This window comes from Tamandua tetradactyla, chromosome 6 (genome assembly GCF_023851605.1).
Source record: "Tamandua tetradactyla isolate mTamTet1 chromosome 6, mTamTet1.pri, whole genome shotgun sequence".
NCBI classification, from domain to species: domain Eukaryota; kingdom Metazoa; phylum Chordata; class Mammalia; order Pilosa; family Myrmecophagidae; genus Tamandua; species Tamandua tetradactyla.
In genome coordinates, this window is record NC_135332.1 from 106,837,655 (window position 1) to 106,857,282 (window position 19,628).

The following is a 19,628-nucleotide window of genomic DNA, read 5'->3' on the forward strand; positions in this document are numbered from 1 at the left end:
TGCCACAAGACCATACGTTTCTTGAAGCCAAGGTCATGCTATTCTTTGTTTAGCCTGCAGCATCTCAAAAGGTGCTGGCGTCATATCTGTTGGACTGAATTCTCTGGTTCAGTTACATTTGAGTCTTCCCTGGCACCACCTTTCATGGTGCCATTTTGCCTTTTTTTTCATGGGCAGGCACCGGAAATCAAACCCAGGTCTCCGGCATGGCAGGCGAGAACTCTGCCACTGTGCCACCATCACCCGCGCCATTTAATCTTTTAATATGAAGCAACTATAGGTGATTTGAGCCAAGGACTACGGTACTCATATATGTTTGCTGAGAAAATCTGCTGTACTCTTAGAAGGAGCTGACATTCACTTAATCAACAGGGAACACAGAAAAGGCTTAATCAAAGTGTTACACAACAGTACAGAATTCAGAAAGACAGTATTTGTAATGAATCAGTAAATTATGAAAGAATACCAGTTGACTTTTTTTCCCAAACAAAATGATTCTTTTATTGTCATAATACACAGCGGATATAAAAAGTACCTTTTGCAAATCCATAAGCCAACCGTTATGGTATAGTCTACCAGTTTAAGTTTTTGCCAAAAGAAGACAACTTTGTGAACTTTGTAAATAATTTAAAACTAGAAAGATTATCTGGCTGCTACTTAATTCCTAATAATTTACAAACTGAGAGGGTCAGCTTTAAGTCAGGTTAATAGACTATACAGACATCATTTTCATTTACAACCTCGCTCAGACCCTGTCTTCTGAGCAAAGATCTGCTTAAAACTATGTTAAAGAATCATCCCTTTCATGCCCAACATCTCTCTTTAATGGCAGAGTTCAAACAGCAAGCAATGGCAGAACAGCAAAAACAAACAAACAAAAAACTAAAATTCATGAACCATTATTATAATTGTTATTTTCTTAGCTGCTATGGTATGCTGTGGGCTGCTATGAATAAAGTATGGCTTCAGAAGCTCATTATTAATAATATTCCTGATAGTTTTTAGATGATTATTTTTAGAGCACTGATCATGTAACCAATACTCCATAAAATATTGACACCATTATCTCAATACTTACAACAATTCTTTTGCAAGTGAGGAAACTGAGACTTAGGAAGGTCAAATGAACTTTCCCGGGGCCACCCAGCAAGTGTGCAGAAGGGCCAGTTGTCACTGCCTGAGGCCAGCGGTGCACATGCCACACAGAAGGAGAAGGAGAAGCACCCAACGCCGTGCAAATGGAAGTGATGATAGTACTTTCACAAAGTGGGAGTCTCAGGAAGGGGATCCTTCAGTTCGGGGCAATCATGAAAAGCTTCATGACGGAAATGAAATTGCATAAGCAGAATTTTGAGATAGAAATAAGGGTAGTGTTTTAGCTTGAACCATATGGAATTATTGCAGGTCAAAAAAAAGCCAAATATCGATGATTTCATATGTTTCAACCTAACAATTTACTTGTGGCGTGGGGGATGTTTTTTTAAAAACCAGAAAAGTTTCAATCTTCTCCCAGTCTCCTGGTTTTCAGAGGAATGTTAGAGAGAAAGAGGAAAATCAGAAATGTGAGCTGATCAAAGTATAGGCATTCTGGGAAAATGAGAATTAATCTTTAATGGGATGAAATCCAAGAATAAATTAAATGACATGATTGCTAATATATTGGTATTTCAAATTGGTTTTAACATTTTTAGGCAATTTCTGTAAGATATAAGCAAATGATTTAATTAAAGCAGTAAGCAACAGTAAGGACAAAGCATATGTCTCCAGGTTAAGGTTTTCATGAAACATTTCAAGAGTAATCGAAAACACAGCATTCATTATTTCAGAAGAGACGTATCAGGTAAATAACATTACACATATCACTTCTGCTTCAAATTCACCAAGAATAGTTCCCTGACATCAAAGTAAAAGAATTTTACCCATGTGTTAAAGGCAAAATTTTATCCTTTTCTGATTGAACAACATGGACCAAACTGGATATATAAAAGACGGCATATATTTCTGTTTCTGGAAAGGACTTACCTGCTCTGCTGTGGTAGAGTGATCATTTATCTGGAAAGTTAACACATCACCTCGTTCTGAGCAGGCACAGTCTATAATGCATAAACAATTCAGAAGGTAGTGATAGTGACATTGTTTGTGAAAGACATTCCATGTACAAGGATCTTTCCACCATGGGCACCCCTGCCGGTCTCCAAGGGTTCTTTAAAACTAGCCCAAAGTAGTTATGTTTTATTATTGAAAACTTCTGGACTTAAGGGAAGGGCACTGACTTCTATTGAAATTATTATATACTAAGCACTGTGCTAGATCTTTTTTTAAATGCAATTTTATTGTGATGTATTATATATTCACATACCATATAATCATTCAAATTTTACAGTGTTCACAGTGTCTACATATAGCTGTGCATTTGTGATCACAATCAAGTTTTGAACATTTTCATTACTCTCCCAAATAAAAATAAGAACAAAAAAGGTTAAAATAAATTGAGTAGATTGAAATACTGGTGGTCAATGGGAGGGAGGGGTAAGGGGTATGGCATGTGTGAGTGTTTTCTTTTTTATTTCTTTTGCTGGAGAGATGCAAATGTTCAAAAAAATGATCATGGTGATGAACTACGCAACTATGTGATGATATTGTGAGCCATTGAATGTAACCATGTCAAGAATGTTTGTATGTTTGTTCGTTGTTTACAATAAAAATATTTTAAAAAATAAAATAAAAGTAAAAAAGACCACCCAAAATATCCTGTATCTTCCTCCCCCCATTATTCATTTATTTATTTTTACTTTTTTCCCTCATATTCTTCTGTCCACTCACTGGACATAGGGAGGGTTAGTCACAAGGTTTTCACAATCACAGTCTCACCATAAAAGCTCTATTGTTGTTCAATCATCTTCAAGAATTAGGGCTATTGGATTACAGTTCAAAAGTTTCATGTATTTCCCTGGAGCAACTCCAATACACCAAAACTGAAAAGGGATTTTTATATACTACTTGAGAATAACCTCCAGATTGACTTCAACTCTACTTGAAATCTCTTAGCCCCTGAAATTTCATGTTGTTTCATTTCTCTTACCCCTTTTGGTCAAGAAGTCTTTCTCACTCCCACATTGACAGGACCAGGCTCGTCCCCTGAAATCATATCCCAGGGATATAAATCTCCCTGGCAGAGAGTTCACCTATGGAGTTGGCTTAGAGAGGCTACATCTGAGCAACAAAAGAGGTTCCTTGGGGGTGACTCTTAGGCATATTCATAAGTAGACTTAATTTCCCCTCTACAGGAATAAGTTTCATAAAGGCATACCCCAAGATCGAAGGCCTACCCCATCAGATAACATATTCCCCAAATGCTTGTGAGAATATCAGGTCTTTAAATATTTCTACCTTTTCCCCCAGTCCCTCAAGGGGACTTTGCAAATACTGTTTAATCTTCTGCTGAGATTGCTCTGAGCTATATCAGGGCATCACACAACCTGTACAAACCAACAAGATCTCATTCCTTATACAAAGTTCCATGTAATTATGGTGTTCAAATAAGCTGACCAACCAATTAAATTAGACAGCATGCTATTGAAAATATGAATTTTGCACCAAATGAACATCTCTTCATTTGGTCTCACACACAAGCCAAAGTTTTAAAAGTCAATATCATCTTTTTACCCATCAGTTTGATTTGCCTTAATCCTATACAGGTCAGCTTCATTCATATCCCTAATCAAAATCTGATCACTTTTTCAGTATTTTAACAGTTGCTGTATGGGGTAATGCTGACCTTCATAGCTGTAAGACTCTTACTATAAATCTCACGAATGTCACACAAATACCCGAAGTTCCAAGGAATGACCAGATTATACACAAAGAGCTCAGCATCTCAGAATTTAGAAATAACAGTTAACATCTCTGAAATAGATATGACTGCTGTAAAAGACCTTACAATCTAGAAACCTTGACAATAAACCTTCCTCTGATCTCCTATACCCTCAAATTCAGTTCTCAGATTTGCACATTATAATTAGTCCACATTAATGAGCTTTATACTATTTCTTTTTTCATTTGCTCATTCCACTCAACATACTGTCTCAAGGTTCATTGGCCCAGTTGTCTGCCTCACAATTTCACTCCCTCTTGCAGCTGCTCCTAATCCATTGTCTGTATACACCACAGTTCCCCCTTTCATTCCTCAGTGGATGTACCCTTAGACCACCTCCATCCATTGCAAATCGGAACACTGCCATAAACATCAGTGTGCAGATGTCCATTCATGTCCCTGCTCTCAGTTCCTCAAATGTACACCTGATTATGGGGTTGAAAGATCATATATATGGCAACCCCACTGGTAGCCTCCTGTGGAGCCACGACACTGCCCTCCAGAGGGGCTGTACCTTTCAGCTTCTCTACAAATAGTGAACAGGTACATCTCTTTCTCCATATTTTCTCCAGCACTTGTATCTCTCTATTCATTTTTAAACAGTTTATTCACACACATACAGTTCATCCTAAGTAAATAATCAACGGTTCCCACTGTATTGTGCTAAATCTCTTATAAACTTTATTTGATTTAAAACTCTCAACAACCTTATGAAGTAGGTATTTTTATTGTTGTTATTAGTTTTACACATGTGAAAACTGAGGTTTAGGGGGAAAAAAAAGGCCTATGGTCACCTCATTTAATTTGAGCCCTGGTGTTGCTAATTCCAAAGCCTGTTCTCTCTGCTCCTACCTGATGTGCCCAGTAGTCAGAAGTCTTCATCCTTAACTGGGTTCACCCATCCCAATGTTTAAATTGTCTCCCTAAATGCATGATCCTCATTTGAGGATGATTTTGTCCCCAGGGGACATTTGGTAGTGGCCGAGACATTTTTGATTGTCACAGTGGGGATGGGTGGGTTGTGCCACCAGTGTCTCATAGGCAGAGCCCAGGGGTACTGCTCAACATGCTCCAGTGCACAGGACAGAGCCCCCCAGGAAAGAATTACCCAGTGCCAAATGTCAACAGTGCTGAGGCGGAGAAGCTCAGGTCTGCATCCCATGTGCTCCCCGCCCCACCCCCCCCTTGTTTCCTTATTCTGGAAATTTTTGTCTTGATTCTGGTGATCCATTTTTATTTCTAGACAATTAGGAAAACTGAATAATTAATGTAATCTTCCCACTATCAAACTTTCATTACTGTCTATTTGCAGAGGTGATTAGCTAGACACTGTGCAGAGAATGAGATCGTGCTTCTCTCTATTAGCAGCTTATAACCCGAGGCAGCCTTCTTTACCAAAGTCCAGCAGTGAGACCAGAGGTAATGTAACAATGCTAAGCACATACAGCAGTAGGGAAGACTTCACATTCTCATAGGTTAATGGGGAAGTGAAAATGTTTTTTCAGGTACAGAATGAAAGTTGTGAGTTGGGCAATGCCATGTGCCAATGGGGAGCCCTAGGAGAGCCATCCCCTTCTCCCTACTCTAGGCAATAGGACCACACAATCACACAGGATGTCAGAATTCTACCAAAAGTAGGAAGGAATCTGCTCCAGGAGCCGTGTGGACACGCGTAATTTCAACACATGCGTCCATGTGTACTCATGCGTTTTTTTTTTCTCCTTGGCTTTTGGTTTTACTGATAAATGCTCCTGAAAGTGATCTGAACTCTTTCTTACTTTGCTGAAAGCAAAGAGCATTTCAATTCTGCTTTGTGTGCTTGCAGCCACCTTAATTGCTTTAGATTCTTCAAGTTCCCTCAATACCATAGTAAAACAAAAAGCTAATATTTATTTAGCTATATTTTGCAAAATGGCTTTAATTGGGACATACTGTCATGATTCTTTTACAAAGCATAGCTCCATAGATTTCCACAATGCCCAAAGCAAGTGCTATTTATAGAAATCCTGAATTCTTAGGTTTCTTATTTCCTAACTGTGTCTTTGATATGAAGGCTACAAGCCAAGGCCTCATTTCAGTGCATTATCTCCCAACAGCCACAAGAGGGCGAGTGAAGAACATAATCCCCTGGAACTTGGCTTCTGGAAACCATTTCCTTTATTATATAGCAGCAGTATCTGCAACTTCATATAGTCTGAGCTGTGGAACAGACCATTAGAACAATCAGTAGCACATCTTTTTAATATACTGTCTACACAGAAGAGGGAGAAAGGAAGGTCTGTGAAACCTGTTGAAGCATGTGAGATCTCTTGTCTGGGTTTCAAAACAATGCCCAGGAGAAGTTCAGCCAAATGGCCTTGTGCAGGCATTGTGCTATACGTGATTTAGCTGAGACGCTCACCATGCCAGAAGTGGCCAAGGCTACTGGGGTGACATGGGGTTTCGGTGGCATAAATCACTCCAAGCTTGAAAGATTTTTCCACAATGATTCACTGCTGTCACAAAGGACCTTGTGGATGATTTAGTCTGCCTTTGACATTTTCAAAGTAAGGGAAAAGCATCAGTCTTCTTTCAGAATAGTTTGAAAAAAGAATAGGAAGTCAGATCTTCTGGTCACCTCACCCCCTGCCGGGTTTATGTGATGCTGTCACAGACGGGCGTCCCACAGAATTGAGAGAGCTCAGGTGCTGCCAAGGATACCCAGAAAATTGCTGACAGGTAGGATACCCTAGGGAGAGAGGACACAGGTCGGAGGGCAGGGGTTCTCTAACTTTGGCATTCATCAGTCACTCAGAAGACTTGGTAATACACTGGTTGCTGGCCCCGGTTCAGAGTGTCTGATTCAGTAGGTCTGTGATGGTGCCCGAGACCGAAAGGGTTCCCAGGTGACGTTGCTGCTTCGGTGCTACTGGTTGGGGACCCCACTTCAAGAACCACTCTCTAAGGGATCTTCTAAGGTTCCTCAGACCCCTACATCACTTCTAAGAGCTGCACCTGGGGATCTGTGGATCTATTGCACCCACTACTCACAATAAAGGGTGCACTCCATGTGGGGTTGGCTTCTGAGATTCAAAGATTGGCTTCTATGATGCTGAAACTATTCTACGAACAGACTTCATTCCAGACTCTAGTGCCCCGTGAAAGCTAGACTTTTGAACTAAACCAAGCCCTTCAGATTGCTTCTCATGTCCCCCAGAATTCCTCAAACCACCAAGCTTCCCTGGAACGATTTCATGCAATCCTGCTAATGGTTGTATTCTCTATTTTCAAATCCTGACACATGGGGTAAGTATGGGCAGAGGCATTCTGTACCCAGCACACTCTGCCTGCCCGAGTTTATAGATTGATCTCACCACTGGGAGGCCTTGGCAAGTTACCTAACCCCTGCACACATGTGTTTTCACATGTATAAAATGAGCACAGTGACTGTGGTTGTGTGGGCTAAATGAGTCAAGGCTAAAACGTGCTGAGAAGGATGCTTTATGTATTGTTCTCAATAAATATTAGCTCTCCTTTGTTATTTATTATCTGTCCTTCTAATATTTATTCCTTTGTATGAAAACTTGAACTAAGAATCCTCCCAATTCCTGGGAATGTGCCCTGGCCTCCCGATGCTGTGTCATCGGGAGCCCAGGTGCCCTCTGGCATTACCTGTAAACCTCTCACCTGGCTGGGCACCATGGTTTGGCCTCCATGCATGATGGCCTTGACTCTCTCTGCCTTGAAGTCTGAAGCAACAGCAAAACAACAGGAGGGAAAAGAGGAATCACCTTCTGGTCCGCAGGGTCGTGTGACCTGGGGCAGGCCACTTCACGGGCCTGGATCTGTTCTGAGTATCAAATGGTTATCATGATTAAAAGTTGCCTTGGGATTACTAATCATGTTTTCCACTTACACCATATAAAGACTAAGTATTGTTTAATTACTTGTAAACTTAAACAAATATGCCTTTGATGCGGCTTTCTATTTTTGCCTTTCAATTAAAGAAAAAAAGTTGTTTACTGACTAGGTAATGTATTGCCATGAGGCAAAATTTGAAAGGTTGAAAAAGGTAGATAAGGAAAGTAAGCCTCTCTCCCACATCCATCCCCCATTTATGTGGTTTCCATCTGCTGAGACATTTAAAACCACAACTGTAAGATGTGAGGAAATCTTAACCACTTGGGCCACTTTATATCTCTTACTTGCATCTTGTATTGAAGTTGTTATTTTCCAGGCAGCAAGGATGTTGGAATGTATAGTGATTTCAACAGAAACATACCTTGCGACATATAACCCTTTTTTTCTGGATTGACACAGCTCACCATGGGTTAAAATGCTCTCCCAACCAGGGGGCTGGGGAGGAAATGAAAATATCCTTTTGGATCCCTCTTCTCTTTGCCTCCATCCAGGCTTCTTTCCTGCCTCCAGATTCAGATAAGATTCTCTCTACCTGATATAACTGTAACTCCAGTGTTCCAGTTGGCATCATTCTCAGTGTAGCTTTTCCCATCTCCGCCCGCACTCAGGTGTCCCCCTGGCACCACTGTATCTTCCTCTATGTCAGTGTCACGCTGTATTCACATCTACTTCCCTTACGAGACCATAAGCTACTGCCTTCTTCCCCTGCCCCCAGAATGTTATATAGTGTTGTGTCTGTGAGAGGCATTTAGTAAGCATTTCTTACCAGCACAAAACATTGCTGACGTTATTGCAGTTAAGGACTGTTTGGCTGGGGAATGCGAGGGTAGTTCAGTGGTAGAATTCTCGCCCGCCATGCGGGAAACCCAGGTTTGATTCCGGGCCTGTGAATAACCCCACCCCACCCCCACCGAAAAAAAAAATTTCAACAAATGGTGGTGCAATAACAGGATAGTCACATGGAAAACAGATTGAAACGTGACCCCCACCATATAGCACACACAAAAAAAATAAAAGAACTGTTTGACTAATCAGATTCTCTGTCCTGCAGCACAGAAGATGTAGATTCCTAGGAGGCAAGTGCCAGCTCCAGGAGTGATGATAGCTGACAAATTGCAATATTTAGCATGTATTAGGCCCAACGCTAAGTATTTTTTCCACATAAATGATCTTGTTTATCCCCATGAAATTTTCTGTTTGTGACCATTACTCCCATTTTATATATGAGGAAACTGAGCCTTTGTGAAATTAAATAATTTGCCTGAGGAGCTAGACAAATGGAACGTGCGTTACCAGATTCCAAGATGGCATACAGAGTGTACGGCAAACAAAAACCCAAATGAAATGAATTTAATTCTTCTGCTATAGTGAAGTTAATTATTTAATATGAGTCCTCATCAATATGAACTTTATTTGTGTTTATTTGATTAATGTCTGTCTTCCCCCAGTGATTGCTGACTGCATGAGGGTAGGAACCATTTTGCTCCTGCCAAATCTTATGAAGCATCTAGAAATCTATTCCTGACAGCCTAGCCACCTTTATGCATGTTGGGAGCTGTGATTATGTTTTTGTGCCTATCCATGAGTTATCAGTTATAGCCCAGGAAGGGCATATTTATTTTCTCATAGTTAATGACTCAATGTACCCATGCACCCAAAATGGTTACTGGGATCTGGGCACTTATTAGAAGGGACAGTGGAAACAAAGTCAGTGTTTCATTCTACTTTAGGAAAGCTATTGACTGCCTAGAGGTCGATGTCTTAACTCCTCAGCCTTGCACTCAAGAAATTCCACTTTCTGATGCTAGCTTGTTTATTCGCCTGATATATGGGTTCTCAGTAGGCACTTCTTGTTCCCCAGAATGGGTTCTGCTGTCCCTCTCATATGCCATGGCCATTTTAATCCTCATTTTGCTCTGATAGCATGGATTTCCTACTTCTTTAATTTCTTAATTCCTCAAAACTGGGAATAAATACTATTTTCCATTTTCTTCTGATGTCTTCAATATATGCTATGATCTCAATAACAATTTAGCAGAGTGGCTAAGGATTATGAGGTCAAATCTAGGTTGGAACAAGACTTCTTCATTCGCTGTTAGGTGATGTGAGGGAGTCATTAGTTTCTCAGAGCCCACTCTCCTCACCTATAAAATGCAAATAGACAAAATTACCTTATAGAATTGTTATACAGATTAATGAACTTTAGTATGTAAAATGCTTAGCAGAGTGCCACATACAATACACCAACTACAGGTTTTGAATTCTTTTTAATTATTTCACATACATTAACCTGTCCATTTGGACTGTCATTTCCTCTATGAGAACAGAGATCATGACTGTTGTTTTCGGGTAATCACGACCCTAGATGCTCAACAAGTCATTTTAGACCTGACTTAATTGTACAACAACAGGAAGTTTTAGTTTGAAGAAGAAAGAACAGCTCTGGTGGAAGTCTTCTAGTCAAGCATGGTGGCTCTACAATTCACTGCACACAAGAGGAGAACTGCTTTAATAATGGTGATGATGGGATAAAGACAATATGTCTCATTTTAGAAATGTAAGCTTTATGAAAATTTAAGACAGTCAAAAAGCAAATAGGCAGTAGGATTCACAGGTCTGGCAATCATAGGACAGACGTGGGCTGAAGGTATCAATTTCTAAATTACCTGTGTCTGGCAGGGAACTGAAGTCATAACCATAAATCAGATTACCTGAGAGTATAGAGGGCAAACAGCAGAGGATCCAAGAACAAGGCTTACAAGTTTGCCTATAGGCTGCATAGAGGCTGGTTAGCTTACAAAGGAAGTGGAAAAGTGGGTAAAAAGATGAAAGTCCAGGGCGGGCCACCATGGCTCAGGGGCAGTTCTCGCCTGCCATGCCAGAGACCTGGGTTCAATTCCCAGTACCTGCCCATGTATTAAAAAAGAAAAAAGATGAAAGTCCCAAAATGGAGTGTAATGACAGAAGAGAATGTTTCAAGAAGAATGTTGGCGTTGTCACATCCTTCTTAGGGGTCAAATAAGCTGAGGACTAAAATAACTTTTGTATTTATTTATAGAAGGCCACTGATGATCTTTGTGGGAGCTATTTCAGTGGAGAGTTATTTGGAGTGGATCAAGGAAAGACTGGGGAATAATGATATAGAGACATTGGGCAAAGAAAACAATTTAAGAAAATTGTTAAAGGCAGGATAAAGATAGGTGCAGAATATAAACGGAAATGTGAGTTCTGCTGAAGTTTTTTAAGGGGAGAGATTTGAGTGTGTTTCACAGCCAGTGGAAGGGCTGCGGATCATAAGAAGAAGATGGCTGTTCAAAGGATCGCTGACTGTGCAAGTTCCTCAGGAGATAAGTGAAGATGGGGTTCAAATTGATAAGAAAGTTGATCAAATGAATGAGATAGAGATAGGTCTGGTTTTGTACTGAAAAGGTGAGGGATTTCCCATTTGATGGCTTCTATTTTCTCTGTTAACTAGGAGGAGAGAGCATCTGGTACAAATAAAGGAATGAGCAGTGAGTTCTGAGCACCACTGTGAGGTCGACCAGGTGGCCGTCAGCTGGCACTGGTCTGCTCTTCTGTGTGTTTCTCTGGCAGTGCTCGGCTGCCAGGCACAGCCATAGAGTAAGTGGAGGGCTGAGCCATCCAGGGCTGGGGATTAGCCAGGACAACCAAAAGACGGAGCATCGAGAAATGTTACTGAAATGATATCCTATAGGACCTGAGCTGCGAGGAGTAAACAAAGGATAGGTTTGATGGTGTGAAGAAAGCAGAGGGGCTTTCTGAGGTCAAAGAATATCTAGGGTGGGATAAATTGAACAAACAGGGAGAGGAGAGAGATTTGGGGATAGAAAAGTTAATTATGGGTGATAACAAGGCCCAAGATGGGACTAATTGGAGTGAGTGGCTGAACTGGAATAGTGAATGTTATTCAAGTGCAAAGGACAAAAACTGAGAGGCCATGGCCTGAGGTAGATTTTCAACAAATAATGATTGAGCGCTCACTATAGGCCGAGCATTACTTACAGCACCGAGGACATGACAGCGACGAACTGGCGTAAGTCTCCACCACGTGGAGCTAGGAGTGGAGAGAGACAAACAATAAACGTACGTAAGATGTTAGGCATGTCAGATTGTGATGGTGCATTAGAAAAGTTAAAGTAGGGAACATGATAGCTGCTCTGTGTGTGTGCGCGTGTGTGCGTGTTGGTATTGTAAGAAGAGCGGTCAGGGAAGGACCCCCTGATAAGGTGATGTTTGACCACTGACCTAAAGAAGTGGAGAAAGTAAGGTGTGTGTCTATCTGGAAGAAGAATATTTTGGGGAAGGGGAACAGCAAGTGAAAGGGCCCTGAATCCAAATAAATACTACATGATCTCCCACTAACTCATTTAATATAAACTGTTTCACATAAAAATATTTCTGTGGGTTTTCTCCCAGGTGTCCTCACAGATGTGTTCACAGGTGTCCTCACAGATGTGTTCGCAGGTGTCCTCACAGATGTGTTCACAGGTGTCCTCACAGATGTGTTCGCAAGTGCCTCACAGATGTGTTCGCAAGTGCTTCACAGGTGTCCTCACAGATGTGTTCGCAGGTGTCCTCACAGATGTGTTCACAGGTGTCCTCGCAGATGTGTTCACAGGTGCCTCACAGGTGTGTTCACAGGTGTCCTCACAGATGTGTTCACAGGTGTCCTCACAGATGTGTTCACAGGTGTCCTCACAGATGTGTTCGCAGGTGCTTCACAGGTGTCCTCACAGATGTGTTCACAGGTGTCCTCACAGATGTGTTCGCAGGTGTCCTCACAGATGTGTTCGCAGGTGTCCTCACAGATGTGTTCACAGGTGTCCTCGCAGATGTGTTCACAGGTGCCTCACAGGTGTCCTCACAGGTGTCCTCACAGATGTGTTCGCAAGTGCTTCACAGGTGTCCTCACAGATGTGTTCGCAGGTGTCCTCACAGATGTGTTCACAGGTGTCCTCACAGATGTGTTCGCAAGTGCCTCACAGATGTGTTCGCAAGTGCCTCACAGATGTGTTCACAGGTGTCCTCACAGATGTGTTCACAGGTGTCCTCACAGATGTGTTCACAGGTGTCCTCACAGATGTGTTCGCAGGTGCTTCACAGGTGTCCTCACAGATGTGTTCACAGGTGTCCTCACAGATGTGTTCGCAGGTGTCCTCACAGATGTGTTCGCAGGTGTCCTCACAGATGTGTTCGCAGGTGTCCTCGCAGATGTGTTCACAGGTGCCTCACAGGTGTCCTCACAGGTGTCCTCACAGATGTGTTCGCAAGTGCTTCACAGGTGTCCTCACAGATGTGTTCGCAGGTGTCCTCACAGATGTGTTCACAGGTGTCCTCACAGATGTGTTCGCAAGTGCCTCACAGATGTGTTTGCAAGTGCCTCACAGATGTGTTCGCAAGTGCTTCACAGGTGTCCTCACAGATGTGTTCACAGGTGTCCTCACAGATGTGTTCACAGGTGTCCTCGCAGATGTGTTCGCAGGTGTCCTCCCAGATGTGTTCGCAGGTGTCCTCACAGATGTGTTCACAGGTGTCCTCACAGATGTGTTCGCAAGTGCCTCACAGATGTGTTCGCAAGTGCCTCACAGATGTGTTCGCAAGTGCTTCACAGGTGTCCTCACAGATGTGTTCACAGGTGTCCTCACAGATGTGTTCGCAGGTGTCCTCACAGATGTGTTCACAGGTGTCCTCACAGATGTGTTCGCAAGTGCCTCACAGGTGTCCTCACAGATGTGTTCACAGGTGTCCTCACAGATGTGTTCGCAAGTGCCTCACAGGTGTCCTCACAGATGTGTTCACAGGTGTCCTCACAGATGTGTTCGCAGGTGTCCTCACAGATGTGTTCGCAGGTGTCCTCACAGGTGTGTTCGCAGGTGCCTCACAGGTGTGTTCGCAGGTGTCCTCGCAGATGTGTTCACAGGTGCCTCACAGGTGTGTTCACAGGTGTCCTCACAGATGTGTTCGCAGGTGTCCTCACAGATGTGTTCACAGGTGTCCTCACAGATGTGTTCGCAGGTGTCCTCACAGATGTGTTCACAGGTGTCCTCACAGATGTGTTCACAGGTGTCCTCACAGATGTGTTCGCAAGTGCTTCACAGGTGTCCTCACAGATGTGTTCGCAGGTGTCCTCACAGATGTGTTCACAGGTGTCCTCACAGATGTGTTCGCAAGTGCCTCACAGATGTGTTCGCAAGTGCCTCACAGATGTGTTCGCAAGTGCTTCACAGGTGTCCTCACAGATGTGTTCACAGGTGTCCTCGCAGATGTGTTCGCAGGTGTCCTCACAGATGTGTTCGCAGGTGTCCTCACAGATGTGTTCACAGGTGTCCTCACAGATGTGTTCGCAAGTGCCTCACAGATGTGTTCGCAAGTGCCTCACAGATGTGTTTGCAAGTGCTTCACAGGTGTCCTCACAGATGTGTTCGCAGGTGTCCTCACAGATGTGTTCGCAGGTGTCCTCACAGGTGTGTTCGCAGGTGTCCTCACAGGTGTGTTCGCAGGTGCCTCACAGGTGTGTTCGCAGGTGTCCCCACAGGTGTGTTCGCAGGTGTCCTCACAGGTGTGTTCGCAGGTGTCCTCACAGATGTGTTCGCAGGTGTCCTCACAGATGTGTTCGCAGGTGTCCTCACAGATGTGTTCGCAGGTGCCTCACAGGTGTGTTCGCAGGTGTCCCCACAGATGTGTTCGCAGGTGTCCTCACAGATGTGTTCGCAGGTGCCTCACAGGTGTGTTCACAGGTGTCCCCACAGATGTGTTCGCAAGTGCTTCACAGGTGTCCTCACAGATGTGTTCACAGGTGTCCTCACAGATGTGTTCGCAAGTGCCTCACAGATGTGTTCACAGGTGTCCTCACAGATGTGTTCACAGGTGTCCTCACAGATGTGTTCGCAGGTGTCCTCACAGATGTGTTCACAGGTGTCCTCACAGATGTGTTCGCAGGTGTCCTCACAGATGTGTTCGCAGGTGCCTCACAGGTGTGTTCACAGGTGTCCCCACAGATGTGTTCGCAAGTGCTTCACAGGTGTCCTCACAGAGGTATTCGCAAGTGCCTCACAGGTGTCCTCACAGATGTGTTCGCAGGTGTCCTCACAGATGTGTTCGCAGGTGCCTCACAGGTGTCCTCCCAGTGTCCTCAAGGATGTGTTCACAGGTACATCACAAGTGTCCTCACATACATCCTCATAGGGGAGGCCTCACAGTGTCATCACAGGGGGTCTCACAGGTGTGCTTAAGGGGATGGGAGTCTCACAAATGACCTCCTAGGTGTCCTCATAGGGAAAACCCGCATAGCACAGGTGTGCTCATAGAGGTCCTTCAACAAACTTATGAGTTGCTTTTGTTCTGGCCTCACAGGCTGCTGTCACACTGACCTTCTGCTACTCAAGACCCCGTGGACCTGTGTTCCATGGGTTCAGCTGGATTCCATGTCATGGTAGTGGAGGTCCCTTCTTAGGTCCAGGGCATCAGTGTCTTGCTCTTGTCATGCCCTGCTGCAGCTAGAGGACTTGCTAACTGCTGTCCAGAGAGTGGCTACCTTGCTGTCACTGTTGTGCCATGTCTCCCATCTCTAACTGTGGTCAGTAGCAAAGATTCCCCATCATTTCCCAGAAGGGTAGGGGCAGGCTGTACCCATCACTGAAAACAAAATGTCCTTCCAGAAAGAGAAGGGAACGCCCTGGCCAGAATCTCACTTCATTTCCATCTCCTGGAACACTCACATGGCATATTTATTCTCGTTGTTGTTGTGAAGAACCCTATCACACCCACCAGGGTATGGTTTTGTCATGACTCTAAAGCAAAAGCTCAAGAGAGGGGTGGGCCACGGTGGCTCAGCAGGCAGCGTTCTCGCGGGCCACGCCAGAGACCTGGGTTTGATTCCTAGTGCTTGCCCGTGCAAAAACAAACAACAAAACAAGACAAAAAACCCCGAGAGAGTCTGACTTTGAATACTGGAAACTTTGCCAAAATTTGAGTCATTTGACCATTTTCAGGGTTATCTTTTTATTTGTGGGGAAATATTTAAGTGAAGTCCTGATATCCGAGACAACGTGGATAGACCTTGAGTACATCATGCTGAGTGAAATAAGCCAAACACAAAAGGACAAATATTGTATGCTCGCACTCTTTTGAAACAATTGGAATAAGCAAACTCATAGAGTCAGAATCTAGAATGTCGGTTACCAGGGTATGGGGTGAAGATAAGTTAAGCTTTAAGTGTACAGGGTTCCTATTTGGAATGATGGGAATGTTTTGGTAATGGATGGGGGTGATGGGAGAACAACATTGTGAATGCAATTAACAGCACTGAAATATATATGAGTATGATTAAAAAGGGAAATGTTAGATTGCATATATGGTAACAGAATAAAATTTTTTAAAAATCCATGGAACTACACTACACAAACAATGGACCCTCTGTTAAACCATGGACTTAACCGTTTTTAACGGGTAAAAATCCGTTACATAGAGAGTGGTGGTTTTATTGTATGTTCTACATCATAAAAGCTCTGGTGCTGGGCTGAAGTGGATATGGTTGAGAGAGAGCAGCGGTATGTTATGTGTTTATCACTATTTATAATATAAATTAAGTTGATAAAGTTTCATGACAGAAACTCCATGATTAAAGAACTCCTATAAGGGGTAATTTTGTAAAGTGATTAAATATCCCCAAATCCATTTGTTAGACAAATTCATTCTTTCATATTTTAGGTTACAATAAATCACTTCTTCATGGATATTTCTACATACACGTGCACTCACCTGGGTCCATTTGACCAAATTTAGTGGGAAATTAACTAAAAGAAAAAACTGCAGTTACTACTGAATATTATAAAATATGGGGACAAAAAGAATTCTATTTATCCAGGAGGAAAAACAGGGGGGCGTTTAATTCACTATGGAATTTTGAAATATTTTATATTTTGGAGAAGTTATTAGGCAGTTTGGTGGTTCCTCAAAAAGCTGAATATAGAATTGCCATACGACCCAGCAATACCATTGCTAGGTATCTACTCAAAGGACTTAAGGGCAAAGACACAAACGGACATTTGCACACCAATGTTTATAGCAACGTTATTTACAATTGCAAAGAGATGGAAACAGCCAAAATGTCCATCAACAGAAGAATGGCTAAACAAACTGTGGTATATACATACGATGGAATATTATGCAGCTTTAAGACAAGATAAACTTATGAAGCATGTAATAACATGGATGGACCTAGAGAATATTATGCTGAGTGAGTCCAGCCAAAAACTAAAGGACAAATACTGTATGGTCCCAGTGATGTGAACTGACATTAGAGAATAAACTTGAAATATGTCATTGGTAACAGAGTCCAGCAGGAGTTAGAAACAGGGTAAGACAATGAGTAATTGAAGCTGAAGGGATACAGACTGTGCAACAGGACTAGATACAAAAACTCAAAAATGGACAGCACAATAATACCTAATTGTAAAGTAATCATGTTAAAACACTGAATGAAGCTGCATCTGAGCTATAGGGTTGTTTTTTTTTTTTTTTACTATTATTACTACTTTTATTTCTTTTCTCTATATTAACATTTTATATCTTTTTCTGTTGTGTTGCTAGTTCCTCTAAACCGATGCAAATGTACTAAGAAACGATGATCATACATCTATGTGATGATGTTAAGAATTACTGAGTGCATATGTAGAATGGTATGATTTCTAAATGTTGTGTTAATTTCTTTCTTTTTTTCTTTCTTTCCATTAATAAAAAAAATAATAATAACAAAAAAAAAATCTTTTAGCTAATCTTTAAACCTACACTAAAAGCTTTCTGAAAGGCCAGCAGAAGAGACTAGATCTGCAGTGACCAACAGCTAAAATTATAATATTTATAGTGACCAGGCTCTATGCAACTGAAGCCCAAAGTTTGTCCCAAATAGGTAGGTGGCTGGTGCAGACTGGGTCGGGGGCTCAGTGGTGACCTGCAGCCCTGGAAACAGAGAATGGCATTCTTCTCCTGCTGAGGATATTGATGTTTCTGGTCTAGCTCAGTTCTGTTTCCCAGAACCCTGGTTCTGGTGCTCACCTGCATGAGAAATATTTTTTTTTATACCCTCTGTCCAACTTGCGATACACACTAATCTCTCCCTGTGTCTGTGACTTACTTGTTCTTGGATTTGGGGACCATAAAGTCTGTTGAGCCTGTACTCTTCATAGCTGCTATCCAAAGATGTTTTTGATCCTGAAACAATTCCCTGCTGTGTACAACATCAGAGGTGTCCTCGAAATAATTTTCTCCTCTTAACTTCAATAGTACCATTTCTACTTTTCATCTATCTTGGTAGCTAATAAATCAGGAGACAGGAGAGAGAAAGAAAACCTCCTCTCCTGCTCTTTTTATTTTATTATTTATTTACTTATTTGGTGGGTTTATTTGCTAAATGGTGGTCTTCTTCATGCTTTTATTTTTAATATTTTCACATTTCAATTTTAAAGTTGAAATTGTGGGTTTCCTCTACTTATTTCTCCTTTGGAAACTATTCTACAATTCCATAGAAAAATTTAGTGAAAAAAATATTTTAATTTTCTGACAGATTGCTTCTGTTCTTAAACTTACTCTAGTCACTTTGATTTATATTTATACACTCTTCAGAGAATACACATTTTCTCATAAAATAGTCATGTAAAACATTAAAAAATGAAGTCGAACCCTCTGATGAGAGGGTTTGTTCCATCATAAGTTTGAGTGTACAATGATCTGACCATTTCCTCAAGCCATATGTACTTATATGTATCAGTGAGGATACATTTAGTGTTAGCCAGAGAAAACCTTCACTCAAAGTGGCTTAACAATGAGGAACTCTACAATCCCATGTAACTCGAAGTTGAGGAATCAGCCAGCCTCCTGGGAAGCAGGAAGGGCCTCAACTCTCCTTGTTCATGTTTTCTTTGCTCTGCCTTCATCTGTGTTAGTTTGTTCTTGAATTATGAGCAAGGTGGCTGCTGCAGTTCCAGATATGGCATTGTCCAAGGGGCAATAAAGGGGCTGTCTCTCCTTGTGTTTCCTTCTTAGTACCAAGGAAATGTTTTCCTGAATGCCCTCAAACAGAATTTCCAATTGACTAGGTTTGGCTCACATGTCTATCCCTTAACCAATCATTGCAAGGGGAATTTGAATCCCATGATTGGCTCAGGCCAAATCATTTGTAGACCTTGATACACTTCATGTCTCAGTCAGGCTTATCCTTTGGGGAGGCCACATTAACTACTAAGGCACACCAAGATTTCATTGGAACTTGGTAACCTAAGAGAGCTATTGGTTTCACATTCTTAGACCAGCATCATTATAGATTTGACTGCATTCTTGGGCAGTTTGCATCAGAGCCAAGCAGACAGAGTTCAGGCTAGAGGAGAGAGGATGAAATTTTGGGATATTATCATCTCCTAAGGTTATTCTGCCCAATATGTTTAACACTGGATGCCTGCTGTCCAGAGAAGATAGCAATCAAGGGATTACTACAACTGTCCCTTGCATTTAGTGCATTAAGAATCAGGGTATCTTATAAAGGATTCTTTCAGAGTATTGATATATAACTCTATTAGGAATTAATTCACTGTAATGTAATTATTTATATGAAGGTCTCTCTGCAAAAAAAGCATTAAAAATAGAACAGATTTGCCCTGATGTAACTAGTTTCTCCCCAGTCTTTCTCACCTCAATCCACCTTTCGGCCTGATCCACAAGCATGAGAATCATCCTCGGTTCATTCCTATTACTTGTCTAACAGCTCTAATTCATCAGTGAGGCCCTAATTCTACTTACAAATGAATCTAAATTCCACCCCTGCTTTCCAAATGCATGC